The sequence below is a fragment of the Schistocerca piceifrons genome, chromosome 7 (genome assembly GCF_021461385.2).
Source record: "Schistocerca piceifrons isolate TAMUIC-IGC-003096 chromosome 7, iqSchPice1.1, whole genome shotgun sequence".
Lineage (NCBI taxonomy): Eukaryota > Metazoa > Arthropoda > Insecta > Orthoptera > Acrididae > Schistocerca > Schistocerca piceifrons.
This window is the reverse complement of record NC_060144.1, coordinates 14723709-14741124: the sequence shown is the minus strand read 5'-3', so window position 1 is coordinate 14741124 and position 17416 is coordinate 14723709. Positions and strand designations below refer to the sequence as shown.

The following is a 17416-nucleotide window of genomic DNA, read 5'->3' as shown; positions in this document are numbered from 1 at the left end:
TATGCCCGTCCACAATGGTAACGACTCTGCTAGCCACACGGAAAATGATTTAAATCCAAATAGAGGTGTTTTGCAGGATATGCTTCCTGCAACCTCTCTAGGAGGAAAATGAAGACAGAGAATGAGATGGTCAGATGAAGTTAACAGACACCTCATGTTCTGTTATTACCAAGCAACAAACTTAGGAACCAACACAACTGGATACAGATCACAAGTATACACAACATTTATTACCAGATACCCAGAATTAAAATTTTTAACAGAACAACGAATAGCTGATCAGATCTGTGTAATAATCAAAAATAACAGGATACCCCAGTCAGAATTAGAAAACGTCACACAAGTACAACAAATACTGGAACAAAATAATGTTCAATCAGAAGAAGAAGAAAATACGGTAATGGACTCAAACACCCCAGAGCAAACAAACAAAGAACAACACACATCAATTAAACAATCAGTGGAAAACAAAATCTTAAAACAGCTACCAGAAGAAGCACAAATAGAACATGAAGTGACACACATGTTAGATACAGAAGAAAAATTTCAGTTGACTTATATAGAATACAAAGACACAAATACAGACATAAGACCATTCTTGCATAGACCACCAAATAAACTACAAGTCTGAACAACAATAACAACTATCAACACAATCGTACACAACAAAATAAATGAAAATAAAAATGTAGGAGCACTCACTAGACTAAATATACACACTAGGCAGATATCAGAACCAACCAACACACAGAAGAAACCCACAAAACCAGCATAGCAACACAGGCTACTGATCAGAATAGAAAAACTGAGAAAAGACATCCGGCAGCTAACACAATTTATAAGAAATGAAATGTCAGACAAAAAATTAAAAATGTTAGGTAAAATCTCACAACAAGAAGCGATAGAGCAATTAGATGAAAAGAAGCAGAAGTTACAAGCCTTGGCCAAACGACTTAGAAGATACAAAAAAAGTGAAAATAGAAGGAAACAAAACCAAACATTCAACAAAAACCAAAAGAAATTATACCAGACAATAGATAATACACACATTAAAATAGACAATCCACCCAACATATCAGACATGGAACACTTCTGGAGCAACATATGGTCAAACCCGGTACAACGTAACAGGCATGCACGGTGGATACAAGCGGAAACAGACACATACAAGATGATACCACAAATGCCTGAAGTGATAATTTTGCAACGTGAAGTCACCCGAGCAATTAATTCTGCGCACAACTGGAAAGCCCCTGGAAAAGATAAAATAGCAAATTTCTGGCTAAAGACTTTCACCTCAACACATTCACATCTAACTAAATTATTTAACAATTACATTGCAGACCCATACACATTCGCTGATACACTTACACATGGAATAACTTATCTGAAACCTAAAGATCAAGCAGACACAGCAAACCCAGCTAAATATCGCCCCATAACATGCCTACCAACAATATACAAAATATTATCTTCAGTCATTACACAGAAATTAACGACACATACAACACAGAATAAAATTATAAATGAAGAACAAAAAGGCTGCTGCAAAGGAGCACGAGGATGTAAAGAGCAACTGATAATAGATGCAGAGGTGACATACCAAGCTAAAACTAAACAAAGGTTTCTACACTAAGCATACATTGATTACCAAAAAGCTTTTGATAGTGTACCCCACTCATGGTTACTACAGATATTGGAAATATACAAAGTAGATCCTAAATCAGTACAGCTCCTAAACATAGTAATGAAAAATTGGAAAACCACACTTAATATCCAAACAAATTCAAATAATATCACATCACAGCCAATACAGATTAAGTGTGGAATATTCCAAGGAGACTCATTAAGTCCTTTCTGGTTCTGCCTTGCTCTGAACCCACTATCAATCATGCTAAATAATACAAATTATGGATACAATATTACTGGAACATACCAACACAAAATCACACATTTGCTATACCTGGATGATCTAAAACTACTGGCAGCAACAAATCAACAACTCAACCAATTACTAAAGATAACAGAAGTATTCAGCAATGATATAAATATGGCTCTTTGAACAGACAAATGTAAGAAAAATAGCATAGTCAAGGGAAAACACACTAAGCAAGATGATTACATATTGGATAACCACAGCGACTGCATAGGAGCGATGGAAAAACAGATGCCTATAAATATCTAGGATATAGGCAAAAAATAGGAATAGATAATACAAATATTAAAGAAGAACTAAAAGAAAAACATAGACAAAAACTAACAAAAATACTGAAAACAGAACTGACAGCAAGAAACAAGACAAAAGCTATAAATACTTATGGTATACCAATATTGACCTACTCATTTGGAGTAGTGAAATGGAGTAACACAGACCTAGAAGCACTCAATACACTTACACGATCACAATGCCACAAATATAGAATACATCACATACATTCAGCAACAGAAAGATTCACATTAAGCAGAAAGGAAGGAGGAAAGGGATTTATCGACATAAAAAACCTACATTATGGACAGGTTGACAATTTAAGAAAATTCTTTATAGAACGAGCAGAAACTAGCAAAATACACAAATCAATCACTCATATAAATACATCGGCTACACCATTGCAATTTCATAACCACTTCTACAACCCTTTAGATCACATAACATCAACAGATACGAAGAAAGTAAATTGGAAAAAGAAAACACTACATGGCAAGCACCCGTATCATCTAACACAGCCATACATCGATCAAGACGCATCCAACACATGGGTATGAAAAGGCAATATATACAGTGAGATGGAAGGATTCATGATTGCAATACAGGATCAAACAATAAACACCAGATATTACAAGCATATTATTAAAGATCCCAATACCACAACAGATAAATGCAGACTTTGCAAACAACAAATAGAAACAGTATATCACATCACAAGCACATGTACAATACTAGCAAATACAGAATACCCCAGAAGACATGACAATGTAGCAAAAATAATACATCAACAACTTGCCATACAACATAAACTAATAAAACAACACGTTCCCACATACAAGTATCCACCACAAAATGTACTGGAGAATGATGAATACAAATTATACAGGAACAGAACCATTATAACAGATAAAACAACACCACATAACAAACCTGACATCATACTCACCAATGAAAAGAAGAAATTAACACAACTAATTGAAATATCCATGCCCAATACAACAAATATACAGAAGAAAACAGGAGAAGAAATTGAAAAATACATCCAACTGGCTGAGGAAGTGAAAGACATGTGGCATCAGGATAAAGTTGACATTATACCAATTATACTATCAACTACAAGAGTCATACCACACAATATCCACCAGTACATCAACGCAATACAGCTACATCCAACCATATATATACAACTACAGAAATCTGTATTTATTGATACATGTTCAATTACCCGAAAGTTCCTAAATGCAATGTAACATACACCGTACAGTTAAAAGGAAGTCACGCTTGATCAAGGTCCGCATCACTTTCCATTTTTAACCAGACATAACGTCTGAGACAGGAAAGACAAATAATAATAATAATAATGATTGTGATGGTGATGTTGATGGTGATGATGAAGTACTACCTTCATAAGAAAACGCAGCCTCTCAAGATCACACAGTTCAGTGATGTACATCACCTAGTAATTTACCTCGAAACATATCTAAGAACTACCTAAGCATACAAGATTAAATAATAGTAAATGTGAAAACATTCAGCTTTTGAGACTGCAGTAGCTGCAACAAATAGCTAACTGCAAAAGTACAATCAACAAGACCCCTTGTTTAAGATCTCTAAAGCAAATGTTAAAGTCGGTGTCTAAGTAAAAATTGTGACATTTAAGAGTTTGATGGTTCATAAACTTAATGCCATGGCTGCCTTGTACTTGTGATACAAATTACACACATGAAAGAAGCAATAAAAAACTGATAGAAATTGACTGTCCCAGATGGTATAATCACCACATACATATGAACAAAATATAAGAGCTCACTACAATTATGAGCATATTGTAACAGCAAAACAATTTAATGAATTTTGAAACACCACTAAGTGCCATGCACCTTCCGTGTTCATATACACAATAACAAAACCTGTTGAACAGAATCCTGAATCATTAGAGACTGACTAAACCCATACGTCTGTCTTTCACCAGAAAGTGCAGTCATCAAAGAATCCATGATGTGTCTACTCATCGGATCTTAATTAAAACTTGAGAGCCACAACAGACTGTGCAGTTCCCAGTCTGGCTGGTACCATCGGCACTGCTCAGCAGAACATGTAGACATCTAATGCCATGGCTTTGCACTCATGGTTACGCACCACCTCAGCTGTTTACACTCACAATGTACCTCCGATCCACCTCCAACTCCCCTCACTCGGCCCATGCAGCCAAACTCAAAATCTCCTTTCTCCACCGCCTGTCCTGGTCTCTTAACAGCCAACCATCTGCCATGGATATTCTGCTGCTGTATCAGTACCAGTCTTCAAAGACATTGATACAGCTGATGCGTGTCACAAGGAAATTGACCTTGTCTGACTCTTCTTTAGCCAACATTGCCCAAATTGTGGAATTGCGTGAGCTTAACAGCAGCAGCAAGGTATGTCCCTTCTGATAATTGGCTGCTGGATCAATTGGGTGTGCATGGCAAACAGCCCCCAATGCACTACTAGATACCCCAGACAGCCTTGCCTCCCTGAGAGTTACCATGTTTTGCTGTCATTGATGATACCAGTGCAGTGGTGTCATTCTCCTTCTGCTCATCGGGCGAGCCAGTGGTTCTGCCCTCATTGTGATGTGTTACATGTTCACCATGACTGCCTGCACATGGAGGCTATGTGTGAGGTATGCCGGTGGATAGGTAATATGATAATTGTTCTGACAGTCAGTAGGCCATGAGCCAGTCATCAGACTCTTTGTTTACACTGGATTATGCCTTGTAGCAAACTTTGTCAGGCTTTCCAGGCTTTACATTAAGTCGTGACCACTACAGCCACTAACCTGTTTTCCTGGAGTATTGTTTTGGTGGTCTAGCTGGGTTGGCCAGATCACACCTTTTTGGGTGCAGATCAAATGTGGTGTTCATGTTTCCTCATATGTGATCAGCTAACCAGTCTCCAGGGGGTTCTCATGCGTGTCACGGAAGTGCAATGCTGTCGTGATGTTATTCACCCAACACTGTGTCCTCACATACGCCGTTACGTGAAAGCACTCGCACGATAACACGCATACTGGCTGTTGATAGATTCTGACACCAAACATGTGGAGCATTTTTGGCGGGATTGTACACAAAATCAGGCTGCATTGCTGTGCCATTTCTCTCCTTTGTTGGTCCCAGAGCACCCTTTGGACAAGGTGCACACTGATTTTGCTTGCCCGTTTTCAGGCAGTGTGTAATTCTTGGCGGTCGATGCATTGTCCAATTTCTCATTCATAGCAGATCTGTCCTCCACATGGTCAACAAGCTAAGTGCAAATTATGTGCATTTTGTGTATTTATATATTTTCATATACAAGGCCAACTTCCGGTATTTTCTATGTGTACAAATAAAACACATGTGGCAGATAACTTTGCTTTAAGAAAACTAGATCTTAAAATTTTATGTAACATTTAAATGTGATTTTTCTATTGATTGCACCAAATTCATACGTGTGTCATTATATGTATTTGCTGAAGCTGAGTACCACGAGAAATGTATTTCTTACTACAGCTCCAGTTGTGCTCAACATTTGTGCTTTATACAATCTTGACAGCAGTATCCTTGTTGAAAACCACTTGCCTTAATTTCATTGTATGTGGACAAGAATAAAGGCATATTTTTGAGAATTTTCAAAAGTTACTGAGTGTTATGTGTAACATATTTCCTAGTAAATTTTGTTTGCATGCTGCAGTTGCAGTGCATTGTTTTATATCTATCACATCATATTATGTTTAGTTTTCTGTTCCACAGAAGTGACCACTGTAATTATAAATTTTGTTGTTTTCTTTTTTGTTACATGATCATAAAATTGAAGATTTTTGTAAAAATAAGTTTAAAGTAGCTTTAAGGAATCATTAAATATCTCCCCACATTTTTCTCTTCTCATAACAGAAATACATGGTGAAGGATCATTTGCTTCAGTTCTTAAATGGAAATTTTAATTATTACAGCATAACAGATCCAGACATTAACAGGGGGTCAGCAAGCTTATTTTAAAGTTACTTGTTTAATGTTATGGAAAATGTTGCAACAGTCACAATTAAGCCCCACTGTGAATGCCTTTCTTGGGCATCCAAATAGTTTCTTCTTCATCACAATCAACTGGGATCATCCTGACTGCAGCAAATGGTTGTGTTGGAAAGGCAGCTGAGAGATGTGTAACAGGGACAAAAGTGGAACCTCTAGTACTATCCTCTCCTATGAATGTACTGATCTCTCTACAGTATTATAGATCTATCACTAATAATTCACTTGACTGAGTAACATGTATGTGGTGTGTATGGGATCCTTGTGCAGGAATATCAGGACAGATAGAACTTGGGGTACTACACCCATCCCCCTAAAAAGTTTCGTGTGCTGTCTTTCACTGGAGGTGAAACTGAACCAGTGAGACATACTTCACCTGTTGAGAAGCCTGCTGTGTCCCATGTCAGAAAGGAAGCAAGAGCAGAAGGACAGGGGTCTTTTAATCATTTGCAGTTCAAACATTTTGGGAATAATTATACACCTTATCAAAATGTAAGCATAGGGTGGAAAGCATCAACTTGTGCACACAGTGTGTATGCCAGGAGGTCTCATTTAGTATGTTGAAGAGGCTATTCTGGCAGTCATTATGGGAGCAGGTTGCAACCAACTGCTGATTGTGATGCATTTTGGAACAATTATTGCCTGTTGTTTAGAGTCTGGATTCTTTCTTGGGTCATTCCAACAACTGGCAGAGTATTTAGGAAAGCAGCCCTGCTCGGAGAGTTTCAACAAAGCTCACAATCTGCAGCATTGTCCATAGATGTGACTGGGGCTGAGTGGAAGACTTGAACCACTGACTGTGAAGGTTCTGTTACAAGCAAGGCTCTGACTTCCTGGACTTATGCATTAGGTTCTAAATTTGTAGTCCCACACCCCCTAAATGGGTCAGGGATACATTATAGGTTAGAGGCTGCTACCTAGGTGGTGGACTGTATGTAGAGTGCACACCTAGGCAACTCTCTACTGGCAGAAATGGCTTCCATAGATGAAATGATAACAGTCCTAGAGATCAGTTACCGAAATCATCGTAAAAAAGTCACAGTCTTTGAATGAGTCTTAAAAAAGCAGTTGAGTTCATATAATAATATGTGCTGAATGCTGGCTATGATCTTGAATTGACAATAGTGAGATGTTTGGAGTAAATCTAGATGTATACTGAAATCATACACTAATGGGAAATGGTGGTGGCGTGTTTTTTGTAGCAGACAAAAATCTCAAATCCTACAAGATAGGAACTCTAGCTGATTGCGAGATTAATTACACAAGAGTCAGTATGAAGGTTGGGCATATGCTTGTTATTGGATTTTTCATTCAGCTGCCAGACTCAGCCTCCACTGTAACCAAAAACTTTAGAGAGAACCTCATTTTATTAGTACGTATATTGGCCAGTTACACTGTCATCAGTGAAAGAGAGTTTAACCATTCAGCAGTCAGTTGCATTATTTATAGTTTTGTAAGTAGCAAGAAGTGGTAAGTAGTGGCAATACATCCTGCAAAACAATACTGAATGTCTTCTCTGAAAGGTACCTAGAGCAGATAGTTCAGAAACCAACTCTTGATGGAAATATGTGTATCTAATGGCAAATAATAGACATCATGAAAGATGTTTATGTTGAAACTGAGATCAGTGGTTTGAAATGGCTTTTACAACAATAATTACAAAAGTACAAAGGACAACTATGAGAAGTAGAAAGATTTTCTTGTTCATTAAACTAGATTGAGAAGCGGTAGTGTCGTGTCTTAGAAGAACTTGAAACACTTAGCTCTGGGCAGGAACATGTAGAGAAGTTTAGAAGAGTAATAGACCAAGTAATGGATAGCTATGCATCCAGTGGTAATAATATGAAAAAAATAAATACTTTAGAATGAAAGGTGATCACTCACCAAAACCCAGAAGTGTTGAGTCACTGACAGGGACACACAGAAAAGAAAGAAAACTTGCTAGTGTTTAGAATAAATCCTTTCGTGAGCTAGAATATGCATGTGCGCGCGCGCACACACACACACACACACACACACACACACGCACACGAACATAGTGACCCGACATAGTGACAGCTGGACGTAGGACTGCAGTTTGGCAGGTAGGCAAGGGTGGGGTGGGGGTTGTGTCGGGTGGCTTGGGTAGAGGGAGAGAGAGATGGGAGGCAGAAACAGGGGTTGGGGCTCTTGGACAATGGCTGTTGGTATGTTAACTAGGGATGCTGGACGGAGGGGTGGCAGGTGCATGAGCTCGGCATGTGGGCAGAAGTGTAGGATATGGTGGGGAAAGGTCACACAATTAAGCTGTCATCAAGATGTGAATTAGGAGGAGGCCATGGGACAGGTGAAAGGGAAACTGTTGGCTGGAGGATGTGGGGACAGTGGTTTAATGGAGATTGAGGCGAGGAGGGTTAGAGGACAAAGGATATTTTACAAGGACAACTCCCATTCCTGTACTTCAGAAAAGCTGGTGGTGTAGAGGAGGATTCAGATGGCCCAGGTTATGAAGCAGCCATTGAAATTGAGCATGCTGTGCCCAGCTGCATGTTTTGCCACTAGATTGTCAACTTTATTCTTGGCTGCAGTAGGGTGGCATAGGCATGGACTAGGATGTTGTGTAGGTTGGGTGGGTGACGGAACACCACTTTGGGAGGGGTGGGAAGGATTTTAGATAGGATGTTCCTCATTTCAGGACATGATAGATTATCAAAGCTGTAGCAAAGATGTGGTCAGTTATTCTATAGTTCAGGGCGATATCTGGTGATGAGGTGGAAACTATTTTGTATCTGATTCTTGGGGAAGCTGGGAGGATTGCTAGTGTGTGAAGATATAGGATACATGGGGTTAAATTTTTTGTTGTGGAAGGGATGGCAGCTGTCACAATGCAGGTGCAGTTGGCGGTTAGTGGGTTTAATGTGGACAGAGATGTTGTATGGAGCCATCAGAGATGTGGAGGACAATGTCCAGGAAAGTGGTGTGTTGGCTAGAGGAGGACCAGGTGAAGCAGATGGGAAAAAGGAATCTGGATAGGGTGTTTTGTCCCTAGTCAAGATATTGAAGATATTATCAGTGAACCTGAACCTGACAAGGGGTTTGGATTTTGGGTGACTAGGGAAGTTTCCTCTAGATGGACCATGAATAAGTTGGCATAAGATGGTGCCATGTAGGTGCTCATGGCTGTGTCACAGGTTTTTTTTATAAACCTTCCCTTCAGAGGAGGAGGAATTTGTAAGCTGTATTAGGAATGAGGTAGTGGATTTGTTGTCTGGAGCACATTCCACATACATCTTTCCAACTATATCCTCACACACAACATGCTCAGCTTCAAACGCTGCTTCATAAACTTGGCCTTCTGGATCCCTCCTTCCACCACCAGCTCTTCTAAATGATGAAGATGAGATTTGTCCTTGCAACATATCCTTAACTGCTGTCTCCCTCCTGGCCTTAATATCCATTAACCCACTGTTCCCACACCCTGCGTGGAACTTTTTTCCCTTCCTCTGTCATACCGTCCCCACCCAATCAGGTCACCTTCATTTTGTGCTGCTCCCCATCAGGTCTGACACCCTTGTCCACATGCCTAGCCAGTGCACCTACCACTCCTCCCTCCCACATTCCTAGCCAACAAACCAGCTGCTTCCCTCTGAGCTGCTCGCTACCCCAATCCTTCTTCCTGCCTCCTGCCTGCCCCCCCCCCCCCCCTCTTCCTGCTCCACCTGACACAACCACCACTCCACTTTAGTCACTTGCTGAACTGCAACCAGTGTGTGTGTGTGTGTGTGTGTGTGTGTGTGTGTGTGTGTGTGTGGTGTATATATATATGATCTCTGCAACTACTGCACAATAGATGTAAAACAAAGCATAGGGCTATAAATAGAGAAATGCCAAATGAAATAAATTTGGCTATCAAGGAGACAATGCATGAAGCGTTAATAAGATACCATAGCAGAATTGTACTGCAGACTTCTCAGGAAGCCCAAAGAGCTTCTAGTCATATGTAAGGTAGTCAGTCAAACCAAAGTTGGTGTCCAGACAGTTATGGATGACAGAGAAAATTGTATTTGAGAATTTCAAAGCAAAAGCAAAAATGCTGAATTCAGTTTTCATATCTTCCTTTACAAAGTAAATTCAAGAAGTACTGCCCCATTTACATTCTCTGAACACTGTGCAGGCGAGTAATATAAATATTAGTGCCAGTAGAGTTGAAAAACGTCTGAAGTTCCTAAAATTGAACAAAGTTCCAAGGCCTGGTGGAAATCTTACCAGATTCTATGCTGAATTTGTGACTGAATTAGCCCCTGTTTTAACTGTAATATACTATTGATCCCCAAACAAAAAACCATGCTCAGTTGTTGGATGAAAGCCCATGTCACACCTGTCTACAAGAAGGGGAGCAGAAGTGATCCACAGAACTACCGTCCTACATTCTTGCCATCCATTTGTTGTAGAATCTTAGAACATATTCTATATTCAAACGTAATGAGTTATTTTGAACAGAATGACCACCTCCATGACAACCAGCATGAATTTCAGAAACATCAGTCATGTGAGACCCAACTTGCACTTTTCTTGTGTGACACTCTGGAAGCTGTGGAACAAGGAATCTGGACAGAGGAAATGTTTGTTAACTTCCAAAAAGCATTTGACTCTGTACCACACCTAAGCATATTAGCATATTATTGAAAGTGCAGTAGCATGGGGTATCAAGTGTAATTTATAACTAGATTGAAGATTTCTTGGCATGAAGGGTGCAGCATATTACCTTTGATGGAAACTCATTGGCAGTTTTAAAAGTAGTTTAAGTGTGCCCCAGGGAAATATGATGGGACTCTTGTTGTTCATGTTGTATATTCATGACCATGTTGACATCATTAAAGTAATCTCAGACTTCTTGCAGATGACGCAGTTGTCTGTAACAAAGTGCTGTCTGAAAAAAGAAAGAAACTACATAGATGGTCAATAAGATTGCAATAAAATTTCAAAATTGGTGCAAAGATTGACAACTTGCTTTAAATGCTCTAAACGTATCCAGTGTCTAAAATATGACTGAGTCGGAATTGGAATTGGTGATCTCATACAAATACCTGGTTATAGTGGTTTGTAGGGCTATGGAATGTAACGATTACATAAGCTCAGTCATAGGTAGAGCAGGTGGCATACTTCAGCTCATTGTAGAATTAAAGTAACATTGAGCCATTCTACAAAAGTGATTGCTTGGAACACACTGCTGTGGCCCAGCTTACAATATTGCTTGAATGTGTGGGTCCCATACCAAATACGACATGAGTGCCTTTTTTTTATGGATACAAAAAAAGTAGCAAGTTCCCAGCACAAGCAGTAAGTGAAAAATCTAGAAATATAGAGTATACTAAAACACCCAATATGCTGCTCCCTTTGGACCACAGACACACGATAAGACCAATTATGGAATGTACAGATGGATTCAAACAATGATTCTTTCCATGCTCCATACACAAATGGAATGGGAATAAGCCGTAATAAGTCGTACAATGGGAAGTATCCTCTGACATGGTGGCCATATGGCCCCAGCAGTCTCTACAGAAGGAAAGTTCTCATTTAATGCAGACACATACAACCCTAAAATGTTCTTTTCCCTGGCTATGCTGTGGGAGGAATGTAGGACTAAGCAGCTAGCAGAGAAATGCTCCCTACAATACTCTGTTTGCACAAGGACTGATGGGGATTCCTTCTTGGCCACAGAGCCCTTATTCTTTGCGCAGAACATAGAAGACAAGTTTAGGGAAGTGGCAGCCATCTCTAAAATAAAAAGTGGATCAATTTTGATCAAAATAACATCTGCTGCCCTGCCACAGGCACTGCTCATTTGTAACAAGTTGGATAACATACCGCTGACTGCCATTCCCCATAATAGTCTAAATACAGTTCAGGGCATCATTTTTCATAGAGACCTGCTCTTGCAATCTGATGATGAGCTACATGCTGACTTGGAGCATCAGGCTGTAGGCTTTGTAGCCATGTCCATACGATGCCAAAGGGCAATAGGATTGCTACTGGCAGCTTCATCTTGCTCTTTGAGGGCAATTCGTTGCATGAGAAGGTCAAGGTTAGAAGTAGTCCTCCAAGAAGAAGGAGATTCCAATGGCCCACTAGATCCCTCCTGCTCCACTCCTGTGGCCAGGCGAAGATTTTGGCGGGCCCTGGGGCCCTTGGTTTGCACCATGCAACAGAACCTGAATTCTATGTGTGTTGGTGCCATAACTCCTCAACTAATGGCAGCAGGTGACCCTAGGGCATAACCTGTCTCCTTGATCCATTCATGGCCTCACAGTATGTCAACAACATTATTCTCCAGTGGAATTCTAGTGGTTTTGTTCTGTCAGCTGGCTTAGCCATGACATCATTTAAGCACATCACCTGCTTTCTGCATTGCCCTTCATGAGACTTTGTTTCTAGCAGTGGATATCCTAGCCCTTCGTGGATACCAGGATATTACAAGAATCATGCTGCCTAAGACGGGGTGCCAGGCAGAGTTTGCACACGTTCTGGACACTCTATATAGCGAATTCATGCCTCTTAATATACCTTTGGAGACTGTGGCTGTTCAGGACATTTCAGAATATTACCATCTGCAATGTTTACCTTGCTCCTGATGGTGAAGTGTCTCAGAACACACTGTTTGCATTGGTTTCTTAGATCTAACCCCCACATCTCACCTTTCCTAATCTTGGATGATTTCAATGCCCATAACCTTTTGTGCGGTGAAACCAAAGTCACTGGATGTGGCAAAGACCTTAAAAATTTACTGGCACAACATGACCATTGCCTCTTGAAAACTGGTGCCTCCACACACTTCAGTGTGACACATGGAACCTTTTTGCCCATACACCTTTCCATTTGCAGCCCTTGTCTCCTCCCATTCATCTGTTGGAGAGTCCAGATTGACCTGTGTGGTAGTGAACACTTCATGATCTTTCTGTCCCTCCCCCAGTGTCACTCCCCTGGACACCTGCCCAGATGGGCTCTCAGCAGAGTTTACTGGGGTGCTTTCACCTCTGCTGTCACTCTTGGCTTACCACTGCATGGAGATATTGATGAGGCAGTCCAGAATAAAAGTACACCCATTCTTTCAGCAGCTGATTTTAGTGGTCCCCTGTTCCTCAGGCCCACTCTGACGGAAAACAGTAGCTTGGTGGTCATCAGAAATCGCAAGGCCATTAGAGATTGTAGGTGAGCTCTCCACTACAATAAGCGGCACCCATTGATGGAGAACGTCATTGCCTTTAAGCAGCTCTCTGCCCAAATCTACCACCTAATAAAAAGACCGTATGGAGAGTGCTGGGAATGGTACATTTCAACCTCCGGACCACATACCTCTTGTTTGCAGGTTTCATCAAAGATCAGACTTCCTTATGGATACCAGACATCTGCAGGTGTGCATGGTATTACATTGAATGGAGCTGTCTACACTGACCAAGATGCCATCACCAAACATTTTGCTCTTCATTTTGCTCGAGCCTCTGTGCCTGAGAATTAACAACCTGTCTTTTGTCTCCTAAAACAGTGGGTGGAACGAAAGCAATTATCTTTTACTATATACCACCTGGAGCCATATAATGCTCTGTTCAGTGAGTGGGAATCCATCAGTGTCATAGCCCACTGCCCTGCCAGAGATTCGAAAGGGGGACTATTCCGGAGTCTCTTGCCAATGGAGAGATCATCGTGCCACTGTTTCAATTACAGGCCAGATGCATCCACAACCAAATGCTTGAGCACCTATCGGTGGATTGTTAGTGTCATTTCTGTGCCATTTGTAACCGCATCTGTAGCAAGGGCAAGTTTCCACTGAAATGGCAAGAAAACATAATTGTCCCAGTACTGAAACTGGGTAAGCACTCTCTAGAGATAGACAGTTACTGCCAAATTCGTCTCACGAGTGTTGTCTGTAAGTTGCTTGAATGCATGGTGAGCAGGTGCTGTGTTGGCTCCTTGAGCCTTGGGGTCTTCTGGCTCCATCCCAGTGTGGTTTTCACCAAGGCTGCTCCATTGCTGATAATCTGGTTTATTTGGAGCCTGCCATACAGACAGCTTTTGCCAGCTGTCAACATCTTGCTGCCATCTTCTTAGACCAGCAAAAGGCTTATGACACAACATGGTGACACCATGTCCTCACTATCTTACACGAGTGGGGTCACCGGGATCTGCTCCCAGCTTTTATTTAGAACTTCTTGTTGCACTGTACTTTCTGGGTTCAAGGTGGTGCTTCCTACGGTACCCCTGATCCAAGACAATGGTGTACTGCAGGGCTCTGTACTGAGTGCCCCAATCTTTCTAGTAGCCATCAATAGTCTAGCAACAGCTGTTGGGTCTTTAGTACAACCCTACTCATATGCTGATGACTTTTGCATCTACTATTGCTCCTGTAGTGTGGGTGTCACTGAACATCGACTGCAAGGTGCCATACAGAAGGTGCAGGCATGAGCCCTCACCCGTGGCTTTCAATTTTCAGCCACCATGACTCGTGCCATGCACTTCTGTTGACATTATGCCATTCACTCACAACCAGAACTTAACCTCAATGACCAAATAGTTAATTATGCTGGAGACTTGTCACTCTTTAGTACTGGTCTTCGATGCTCAGTTGACGTGGATTCCCCATCCTCACCAGCTTAAGCAAAAGTGTTGGCTGCACCTTAATACATTGCGATGGCTGTGTAACACCAGCTGAGGTGCAGCTTTACAAAGCGCTGATACAATCTCATCTTGGTTATGAGAGTCTGACATATGGTTTGGCACGACCGTCAGCATTCTCAGCATCAGCGGATACTGGATCTGATGCGCCACTGTGCAGCTTGACTTATGACAGGAGCCTTTCAAACTAGGCCTGTGAACAGCTTACTTGTGGAGGCTGGGGTTACTCGATTGTGGATCAGGTATCAGCAACAGCTTGTTAATTATGCTACAGTCCCCTAAGCATCTAAACTATGTTCTCCTCTTTCCAAACATGGAAATCCCTCTCACCCCAATGGTGGCTCAGATTAGGGATTACAATCACAATCTTCATCTTCATCCAGTCCCTCCTCTCTCAACTCCAGTTGTTTCCTGTACCAGCTCTTGTTCAGGCCCACTCACATACTCTTCCGTGGTGCTTTCCTCAGTCACAGCTTCATTTTGACCTATTACAAGCTCTGAAAGACTCCGCTCATTCCAAGGCCCTCCACCACCAATTTTTCTCAATCTTTGGTGCACCCCAGGGTTCAGAAGTAATCTATACTGATGTTCAATGGTTGCTCATCACATAGGCTTTGCTTGTACTCACATGGGACACATTGAACTGCACTTCCTGCTGGATGGCTGTAGTGTTTTCACTGCAGTGTTGGTAGCCATCTCTTGTGCTCTTGAGTGTATCTGTTCTTGCACCAGTGAGTTGTTTCTCACCTGCAGCAACTCCTTTTTGCAAGCTCCTAGCCAGTGCTACCCTCACCATCCCTTGGTTATTGCTATCCAGGATTCCCTGTATGCCCTTCAACAATGTGGATGCTCAGTGACCTTCATCTCGACCCTGGGCAACATTGGGATTCCAGGAAATAAACTCGCTGATAGATCAGCCAAACTGGCTACCAGGAAGCAGGCTCTTGAAATAGGTATTCTGGAAACAGACTTCTGATTGCTATTACTTCGTCAAACAAATTAAGGGTGATAATGGAGACTACAGATCAGCGGAGGCCCTCCTTGCAGGCCTTTAGCAAAGACTCTACCATCCTCTTTGCTGGCTCCGTAGCAACCATATTTGGCTGACTCACGGTCATCTCCTCCATTGCGAGGACCCACCCAACAATCATTGTGGTTCCTGTTTGATGGTGGTCCACATTTTGCTGGACTGTCTCAGCCCAGCCACCCTGCTGTGGACTCTTAATCTCCCTGAATCGCTATCTCTGTTTTAGGAGATGTTGCCTCAGTGGGTGACATAGCTTTACATTTTGTTTGCGAAGGGGGACTTTATCACTCTCTTTGAGGGTGGGCCACTTAACCTTATCAGCCCGTTGGGGGGGTTGGTGGAACACTCTGTTACCTCCTCTGCCCAGACTGGGCTGCAGCTGTCTAGGCTTGGCAGTCCAGCCCTTTGCTCACCCTACCTGCTCCTGTACTCCTCCCCCCCCCCTCCCCCCACACACCCCGCCCCCTCATATGTTGTGTTTAACTTGTTTACATGTTTGTCTTTTTCTTGTGCCCTGTCCATGTTGCTAGTCTTACCTAGGCAATTTCTGAGTAGGGTTCCTCCAGTAAGTGGTGGGAGGGGTGGGGGATGTCTGTCCCCTCATTGCACTCTGCTTTTGGAGGTTTCTCACTGCTCCCTTGGTGGGGCACTTTTCCTGCCTTTCTTCCTTTCTTCTTTTTTGTCCCTTATCCCACCTTCATTGACCTTGGAATTTTCTTCCCTTGGATTTTGCATGGTAGGCAATCTTTCGATGTATAGTCGTGTGGACCTGTGTGTATGAGGAAAAAGGGACTGAAGACCTAGTAATTTTGTTCCTTAAATCATCCAACCAACCAACCAATGACACGCTCTTCACAATGGTTTACAGAGTCTAGATGTAGATTCTGAGGTGCTAAGAAATAGTTTATTTGGCAACTGAGACAAATTGGGAGGGAGGGGGTGGGGGGGGGGGCAACTGAGACAAATTGGGAGGGAGGGGGTGGGGGGGGGGTGGATTGTAGAGAGAGAATAGGTTCCAGCAGTTATTCAGAAATGAATAGGCTTGCACAGGACATGCTAGCATGAAGCGGTGTATCAAATCACTTCTTGGATTGATGATGACATCTGTAACAACAGCAACAACATCAACAATTGTGAACATTGCCAGCCAGTTATATCAACTGTACTCAGACAAGTTCATCATAATGTGACGTACTGAGTGTATTATAGTTTGCTACAGGAATTTGTGTTCAAGATTCCAGCAGCATATGATAGTGCCATCAGTATAAGATGTTTTGCATGAATTTATGTTATATTTTGAGTTAATAAAGGTCTTGGTTAACTAAGGATTTAATTTAGTTAAGGTGGTGATAGTAAGAATGTGTTATTTTTCTTCTCTCTCTCTCTCTCTCTCTCTCTCTCTCTCTCTCTCTCTCTCTCTCTCTCTCTCTCTCTCTCTCTGTCTCATAAGCAAAATACCTGTAAAATATTTGAAAATTCTTTGTCTTT

General features: G+C 41.7%; 1 protein-coding gene across 1 annotated transcript in view; it reads left to right on the top strand.

The window, feature by feature from the left end:
• The window catches only part of LOC124804801 (N(4)-(Beta-N-acetylglucosaminyl)-L-asparaginase-like), a 174682-nt gene that overhangs the window by 116601 nt on the left and 40665 nt on the right, over positions 1-17416 (top strand). The gene's annotated exons all lie outside the window — the stretch shown is intronic.